The sequence below is a fragment of the Gymnoscopelus braueri genome (genome assembly GCF_963280865.1).
Source record: "Gymnoscopelus braueri genome assembly, chromosome: 22".
Classification (NCBI taxonomy): Eukaryota; Metazoa; Chordata; class Actinopteri; order Myctophiformes; family Myctophidae; genus Gymnoscopelus; species Gymnoscopelus braueri.
Window position 1 is genome coordinate 29,679,117 of NC_137624.1, and position 9,917 is coordinate 29,689,033.

Here is a 9,917-nt window from a genome sequence, read left to right on the forward strand (position 1 = left end):
AATATATATTTTACAGACCATAATATGCTGTTGTTTTTTCACCTGTATCCCCATTTAGTTTGCAGTCTTTAAGAGTATTTAGCTTGTTTTCTTTAATTAATTGTTTTATTTAATGAATCTAACATATACATTTATGAAACAACGCAAAGTTGATTGCTTATTAAAAATAAAAAGTGAATGAATAAAGATCTAAGCTAAAGAGGCTAAAGATGAGGAGTCATTTGAATATTTGGATGGAGGGTGAACAGAAAAAGAAAGTGGAATGAAAGTCCAGAGTAAAAGAGTAACAGAAATCAATCTTCAAACTTGAAAAGAAAAAAAAGAAGGAGGGCAACAAGATTGAGGTCTGTGGTATTTCCTGGGTCGGCACCCCCATAAATCAGGCGTCTCTGGACCAGGGGCCGCGAGGGGACAGGTTCCAAGCACGAAACTCATTTTAGATTTAAACACATCTTTCATTGTAATGATTGAGCAAGTGGACGTGTGTGTGTGACAGTACAACACTGCACTAATGAGATCCCAAACGAGCATCAAGCAACACTGGAATTAGCGCCCTAAACCCCAGACCCTCGGCCGTATACCCACCCACCATCTCCCCTGCCCCTCCCCCACCTGTTCCCTAATTCTCCTAACCCTTCCGGTGGCTTTATTAAAAACTGGACGTGAGGCAGTGTTGAAAAATGAGCTGAACTCAAGCTTGGCTTTGATGGACGCGGTACGCCTTGGTAGTGTGGAGGAATGAATGACCTATGAAATGCAGCCTAGTCTTTAAACACAATAGAACTGTGTTGCTGTTGTTCACATGTTGACTCAGTTGGTGGGTCTAAATACACACAAACAGTGTGTGCCTGATTTATTCATAGTTGTGCAAGGGTGTTGCACGGCAGCCGGGCACAAGTAAGGATAAATCAGGCATAATGTACACATGCACAGACATACACATACAGTACTCAGACCTGCACATTGACATTTACATAACAGACAAAGGTTGAATCCGTTTTTTGTTTTTGTTTTGCTTTTCTTGAATTTCAGCTTAATTTTCATTGGTTTTTTAAGTTTTAGTTTATGTTTAGTTTTTTTTTAGTTTTTTTTTTAGCTCAGTTTTATTAGCTTTTATTAGTTTTAGTTTTTTTTTTTGTGTAATATGGGGTATTTGTCAGGGGCAAGATTTTAAATGGTCAGAAAAAGTACTGTGTATAAAAATAAAAAAAGTAACATTGAAGATTTCATATCCACCCAAAACTACTGTATGAAATAGATTGACAGAGATGAAAACAAAGGACATTTTCTTTATGAATTTAGTTTTGTAAACACAGTGCCATTCATGTTAGTTATCGTTCTTTTGTAACGATTTCTAATTCTAGTTTTTGTTATTTTAGCTTTAGTTAACTATAATAACCTTACAACAGACACGTTTGAATTAACACATTTTTATTTGCATACTACAAAAAAGGCCTGAGTCGCAACGACGGGTAACCACACACACACACACACAAAATAATTATTGGTATTATGAAAAAGATACATGTTAAATCAGGCAAATCAACACGATCTCCTAGTGGCTGCAGCCAACTCACACAGTGGGCCTACCAGATGACAGCACTGGGGAGGAGTAAAGCAAACACACTGCCGACTTCTATCAAAGGGCCCCTGCTGCCTCGGACTGGTTTTAATGAGGAATTAGCACTAAGAGATAAACAAACAAACTGTGAGTTTTTTTTTACCATTCAGTCTCGTCTCACCGCGCTGCCATCGCCCCCCTGCCCATCAAAGACCCAAACATAACTGAGCAATGGGGGTTTTCTTCAGTCACAGAAAGCCACAGTCATGCATTCTCATTGGCTCGCTGCAAGCCTGTGTTTTTGGTCTTTTTCCTATTGATGTTTTCTTTAAAGGTACATGTACAATGCTTTGTGTGTTTGACTGACTATTAGTCGTGGCCCACGGAACAGCAGGGAGGAGGATGTGTGTCTTGTCATTAAGGTGCTTTGCTGGGTCATTAGCTGCAGAGCAGAACTGCAGCTCTGAGGGGAATGGAGCACATGAAGACGAGACACCCCCACACAGACACACACACACACACACACACACACACACACACACACACACACACACACACACACACACACACACACACACACACACACACACACACACACACACACACACACACACACACACACACACACACACACACACACTTTACAGTAAGCGTGGGCGGGTCAGCACTAAGTTCTGCCATGGCCTTAACAAATGATTAAAGCTAGTGGTGACAGAAAGAATCTCACACGAACACGCACGCGCGCGCACACACACACACACACACACACACACACACACACACACACACACACACACACACACACACACACACACACACACACACACACACACACACACACACACACACACACACACACACACACACCACACACACACACACACACACACACACACACACACACACACACGCTGGTGCCAAAATACACAGAGGACGCGTCAACAGCTTTTGATCATGTTTTCAGGACACAGTGTGTTCACAGAAACAGCATCAGTCATGGTGTCAGAACAGATACAGCACAACACATTAACATACTGTATTTAACTTAAAACATACATCTGGACTCCTCTCTCTCTCACACACACGTGCTCTCTCTCTCTCTCTCTCCCATTTTCTCTCTCCCATTTTCTCTCTCTCTCTCTCTCTCTCTCTCTCTCTCTCTCTCTCTCTCTCTCTCTCTCTCTCTCTCTCTCTCTCTCTCTCTCTCTCTCTCTCTCTCTCTCTCTCTCTCTCTCTCTCTCTCTCTCTCTCTCTCTCTCTCTCTCTCTCTCTCTCTCTCTCTCTCTCTCTTCTCTCTCTTCTTGTCTCTTCCTCCCTCATTAGTGTCCCTGCACCCCTTGGAGCGTAGGAACGCAGAGAGGGCCCGCGGCAAAGTGACCTTCTGGGGATGAAAAAGGCCGGGGGAATTCTCCGACTACACTGATCTCCACTAACTTAAGTCTAAAGCTCAGACAAAACTCTGATCTGATGCAGCCGTCGGTGATTGACAGGGGAGATGGAGTGAATTCTAAGTACCGATCTATGCGAGTGGCGCTCATTCCCCTGTAGAGTGATGTCTGTTGATGGCTGTCGGAAATGTATCACAGCGAGAGAGATCTGACAGAGGTGAAAACAGACCTTAAGTTTGATTAAAGGGAGTCAAAGTGGATACTCCCGGTCAAATATTTCACAACTAGCCTACAAGTGAAAGTTGCTCAGTCAAATTTGTACTCGAGTACTTGCTTTTAAAAATACTTAAGTATTCAAAAGTACATTCTTTTAGAAATACAAAAAGGTAGTTTTCTTGTCAATGCATTGCTGTATTAAATGTTTATATTTTCCAGAAATACTTTTTTTTTTTAAATAGGAAGGAAAATAGCAGCGTTGTGAGCTTGTAGATCTGCTGTTTTCACTATAGGGCTTAACTGGTTAGTTCTTATGTATGTACTAGATCTATCCTTCCTTGAAATGTAGTGGAGTCAAAAGTACAAGATTTGCCTTTGAAATGTAGTGAGTTGAGTCATAAAGATCCAGAAATACTTAATACTCAAGTAAAGTACAGATACTCAGAAAATATACCTAAGGAGTACTCGATATAATGTACTTCATTACTTTCTACCTCTGTACATTGGGAACAATTTTTTTTTTCAAATTCCTAGTTGAAGTTAACCTGAAAAATGAACTTTTGAAAGCATTACATAGTAGAAAATAAACAAATTCACTGAAGCCTTGACTGCACATTGAGAGGCATGATGCAGGTTACAGTTTGTGTTTTTTTCCTTCATTCTCACCACTGCAGCTATATCAGATTGCGTGGCTGTAGCTCTGGGCGACACTTGAGAGACCTCAGTGGCCCGGAATTAACGGCAGATCCTATGACTTGTCAGCTCCACTGCGCACCTCTCTACTCAGCATGTCCAATAACATCCTGTTCACTCATTTTAACAGACTCTGCCACATCCACTTTGAGCTATTGGCAGGGCATTTGTTTGTAATGTCTGTAGACAGACAGACAGATCTTGTCAAATCTTTGTGTGTTGGTCAGGCACGGAAATCCCGGGGGGGACGGGGGGGTTTGTCCCCCCCTAGCTTCAGATTGGACCCCCCCAAAGTCATTTGGAATAATAAAAAATGAAAATAAATGTTAAAATAATATTTTTTTTGATAATAAATCAGTAAAATCAGGCACAAATAAGAATTAAATAACATAACCCTACCCTAACCCTAAAACCAAAATAAAGTAACCAAAAACTGAAAAGAAACTGACAAAATCCGCCAAAGGCCAGATCTCCGCCCCTGGATTAGCCTACTGTACATCCAGATAATAAACCGCAGTCAACTGGAGTTGAAAGTTGAAGGGGTCATTAGGACTTAGACGCCCCGCCGTACGGTTTCCGCCCCCATACCGATTTCTGCTCTTCCATGAACTTGAACTTGAAGTTGATTCCATCAAGCTCTAGAGCCCTTAACAGACGACGTCACACTGATAAGAACCAGTATGCGCGCGCAGGCCGGCACCAAATGAAACCCATTCTGTCAGGTCTCGCTAGGACGCGCCTCACTAACCGGTTCAAATTATGATTATTTTGGGGGGGTCGCAGCCTGAAAAGGTTGAGAAAAGGTTGCTGTAAACCAGGGTGGAAATGCAGTACAGAAACATCCAGCATGGACCTTTACTTGGCATAGCGCCATGCAAAGCCTAAGGACTAATGATGCTCGCACCAAGAAGTGTCCTGTGACAAACTGCCTGACAGAAATGATGGATATTAATCTGAATAACAGTGTGGTCTATCTCACTGGTTCTCAACGTGGGGTCCGGGGGCCCCCTGGGTGTCCTTGAGGGCGTTCCACGGGTCCCCCAGCTAAAAGATTGATAGTTAGGAAGCGAAAATGGACCCTTGGTGGGTGTGTTGTAACCAAATGAATTGGTTCCACTTCCATGTTGTACAATTTCCCTTAAGTTAAAGATACTGAAGATCAGTATAGATTGGGGGTCCCAGAGACAAAAACTATTTCAAACTGGAAATTAAAAAGGTAAAGAATGACTGCTAGGGGTCCTTGATGGGATTCCTGGGAGTCCCCAGCAAATTATTTTATAGACCACTTTAACCCTATTTTATACTTTGGCTATTAAAAAATAGCTATTACAAAAAAAGGGGGGAAAATTAGAAAATTCTAAATCTATCATTTGGAATCATTTTGAAAATGTTTACACAAATCTTCTCTTATGGGGGTCCCTGGCACAAAATGTTTTCAGTCCGTGGCCAAATGAAATTGTAGGGGTCCTTGACATGAAAAGGCTTGAGAACCGCTGTATACAGTATAGCTTTGTGTGTGTGCGTCTGCATAGCAAGATCCTTAGTGTTCATTTAAATTTAAATGAACACTGAGAATTTTATTGTATGTTAAGGGGGGGGGGGGGTTCGCTTGATGTCTTCATCCTGTTCTCTGGCAGGGTGGGGGTGGGGGTGGGGGGTGGGAAGGGTAAGCACTAAGCAGGTGTTTACACGTCTCAGTGCTCCCCTAGGAGGGTGCCAGCACACTGTAAAAGTGAGTGTGAATTGAACTCCGAGAGTGTTACAAATGGAAGCAAATGGAACCAAATGGACCCTGACCGACCTTATGGTCCATTTGGTTCCATTTTGTTACACTCTCCGAGTTACAAATGTCACTGAGGATTCGACAGTGTACTCACTACCCAGTCTTAATCACTGTGTCCCATGTCATTACACACTGGATTGTGCACACGCCTCATGCACGCGGTCACAACCTCATGAATACGCACGCACGCACTCGCGTGCCGAACACACCCACAAACATGCACACACACACACCACATGCACGCGCACATGCACATGCGCACACACACGTGCACACACACACACACACACACACACACACACACACACACACACACACACACACACACACACACACACACACACACACACACACACACACACACACACACACACACACACACACAGAGAGAGCATGTTCATTCATTCCTCTTTACCACCCCTCTCTCTCTCTCTCTCTCTCACACACACACACACAATCACACAAGCGTATAGGAGCACCCCTAACTTCCCATAGGGAAGGAGGGCTAATCCGACAGTGATCTAGAGGCTCTGCACAGAAACCCCCAACACACACAAATGTCATCCGTCTAGACTCCAGTGTGTGTGTGTGTGTGTGTGTGTGTGTGTGTGTGTGTGTGTGTGTGTGTGTGTGTGTGTGTGTGTGTGTGTGTGTGTGTGTGTGTGTGTGTGTGTGTGTGTGTGTGTGTGCGCGCGCAAATGGTAAATGGTAAATGGTCCCACACACACACACACACACACACACACACACACACACACACACACACACACACACACACACACACACACACACACACACACACACACACACACACACACACACACACACACACACACACACATGGCAGAGGAAAACCTGCAAGGCACCAACCTGCCCATCGGGAGCAGTTAGGGGCGTAAGTGTCTTGCTCAAGGACACTTCTGCACTAACCCAGGGGGAGCTAGGGGATCGAACCAGGAACCTTTCGATTCCCAAGCAACCACAGAGCCACTGCCACCCCTGTGTGTATGTGTGTGTGTGTGTGTGTGTGTGTGTGTGTGTGTGTGTGTGTGTGTGTGTGTGTGTGTGTGTGTGTGTGTGTGTGTGTGTGTGTGTGTGTGTGTGTGTGTGTGTGTGTGTGTGTGTACGCACGCACGCGTGTTTGTGAATGAAATATTTCCCACCGCAGAGTGATTATCTCCAGTATATCATAGACGTCGGGTGGAAACCTTGTAGGTCCAAAACCATTACTTTTCAGGAAACGGAATGACATTTTTCTGAAATAGTGAAAATAGCCGATCTACAAGCTCACAATGCTTTGCGATGCATAAATTGTGAGCTTGTAGATGGGCTATCTTCACTACCTTTGCTTGACACTCTTGCATGTTGAGTTAGGGCATCAAATGATGAAAAAAACATAAAAAAGTAGAAATTTGGAAATACAAGGTTTCCGGATTCAATATCATAGGTGTCATTCATTTCTAATGCCTCCACGCACCTTTTCATGTCACCCAGTTATGTAGAATGACAGTCATGTAATAACATGTTTCTAACACATCAGGGAAAAGACACCCGCAAATGATGAGTATGTGTGTGTACAGTGTATGTGTGTGTCGTGCGTGCGTGTCTCTGTTGCTCATTATTTTTCACTCTCTCCCTGTATGCGTGTATTCATATGTGTGTGTGTGTGTGTGTGTGTGTGTGTGTGTGTGTGTGTGTGTGTGTGTGTGTGTGTGTGTGTGTGTGTGTGTGTGCATGTTTGTGTGTGCTATTCTTGTGCGATGACAGACAAAAAGAACTGACATAATAGGATAAGAGATGATAGAAATGAAAAATGAAGCGAAAGAGAATAACTTAGCTGTCGGGTGGAAACCTCACATGTCGAAAACTGTTACTTTCCAGAAAATGGAAGAAAGTACCTGTGTTTCAATGGATCCAATGTAGATAAAATAAAACCACTTTGACTTAAAAAATATATATAAATACATAAAAATTGCAGATCTACAAGCTCACAACACGTCTCATCATCCCGACACGTGGTGAGCTTGACAGTGTCACATTTTTGTGTGACACTGTAGTAATACGACGTAGGGCATAAATCTATGTAAAACATAAAATAAGTTGAAACATGGAGTTACAGGGTTTCTCTCCCGACAGCAACAATAACAGAAATAGACAGAGGTAATGGAGAAACTCAGAGGCACGAAGAGAGACAGAGAGCAGAATGGCGTGATGGAGACGGATTTCAGGAGGAATGAAGCGCATGGATGGATGGAAGTAAACAGTTTTGCTTTCTCCTGGGAAGGAGACTGTTCATCCCACACATAACGAAAGATGAAGGAGAACAAATGTTCCTGGGCCCACAAGTCACAGAACGCAGACCGGTGCCTGGTGCAGCAGGCAGCACGGCTTCATCTGCTTCCACCGAGATTCTATTGTTAGACCGCAATTCCCATAAGACATCGCGGGGAAGGGAGGAAGGGGGGGCGGCGCGGGAATAAGCAAGCTCAACCTTTAGAAATAAGTCTCCTCTGACTAAGGCAAACCATCAGAAGGTTGTGGAGGGCCAATCTGTTAAAGTAAGACGTCTAGCGTTGTGCTGAAACACACAGACATGATAATAATGCAGACATACTGTTAGGCCAGTGATTCTCAACCAGTGGGCCGGTAACCACTGGTGGGCCACGAGGGTATTGCAAGTGGGTCCCCCAGATAAGATAGAGATACTATGTTAGTTTCATTGATCCCAAGGTGGAACACAATCGATTGATTGATCATTGAAAGAAACATGCTCTGAAAGTGCACGCGGCCCACCCATCTGACCACTTAACACGGCTAATAGGCTGCCAAAAGTTAAAGCTTTCAGGATTTTCAAGTGGGCCCTGATCCAAAAAAGGTTGAGAACCACTGCTGTAGGCATCACTATATACTTATCTGTACAATAATTAGCAAAAATACCTGATCTACAAGCTCACAACGTTGTAACCTTTTAGATCAGAAATCTTTGCTTCCTTTTGACAAATTATGTTTAAAAAAAAAAAACTTTGCTCAAATATAGGGCCACCAGGGTTAAACTGGCTAACATACATTATTAATACAAATTGTTAAATTGTGATATTATATCAAACATAAATATTAAACATATCAGACAGTCTAATTCAGTCTGAAGCAGCTATCAAACATATCCCCACCGGCCATGAAAATTAATGACCACAGGAGGGGATATCAAAAGCAGAGGCATGGACTGATCAACCCTGGACATGATCACTTATATGGGACCAAGAAAACAAAACCCAATCAGAGGATCTTAGCTCTGATATGGGTATTGGCAATACAAGAGTAAATTGTATAATATTCAATACTTGCCAATTATGATTCATCTCTTGGAAAACAGAAAATATTCCACTTAGAACATAGTTGTCCCGAGAGAGTCAAAATGCACTTAATGTGCCAATATAACAGTCATTAATATTTTAGTTTAGAACATCCTTAAACTGAATACAGAAAGTATCAAAACAAGCTTTGTTTGGTCCAGCAGCTCAAACAGAACGATGTTATGAAATCAACACATCATTGCTGGAAGAAATCAGTGTTTTACCTACTTCCTTCCCATCAGCCAATGAGAGCCGGCCACTCCACATTCCTCTCACCTGTCCCTCATGAACTATCCTTGTGATAAGCCAATCACCAGTCTTCAGCAATGGTGGAAGAAGTAGGCTACTCAGATATTTTACTTAAGTAAAAGTAGTAATACCACAATATAACAATTATCTGTTACAAGTACTGTAAAAGGCCTGTGTTAAACATGTTACTTGAGTAAAAGTACAAAAGTATTGGCATCAAAATATACTTAAAGTACCAAAAGTAAAAGTACTAAATCTTTTGAAAATAGCAGATCTACAAGCTCACAACGCATTAAGAAATAATTTTAGTGGAGTAAAAGTACAATATTTGTCTCTGAGATGTATGGAGAAGAAGTAAAAGTATAGACAATTGGAAATACTCCAGTAAAGTAAAAGTACCTCAAAATTGTCATTAAGTACAGTACTTGAGTAAATGTACTTAGTTACTTTACACCATGCCAATTATATAATTCAGTCCCTTACAGTACCACTGTTTTCCCTTCCATTGTGAGTTGCTAGCATCCCCTCACAGTTCCATCTGTAACTACCTCTTTCCTTTGACTTTTGTTGCTGAACTCTATTTTCCCCTTGGCTACATTCTGCGCTTCAGCTTGGACCTACTAAAATAAACTGTTTGCCTGCACTTGTATCCTGCCTACTGAGGGTGTCATTAA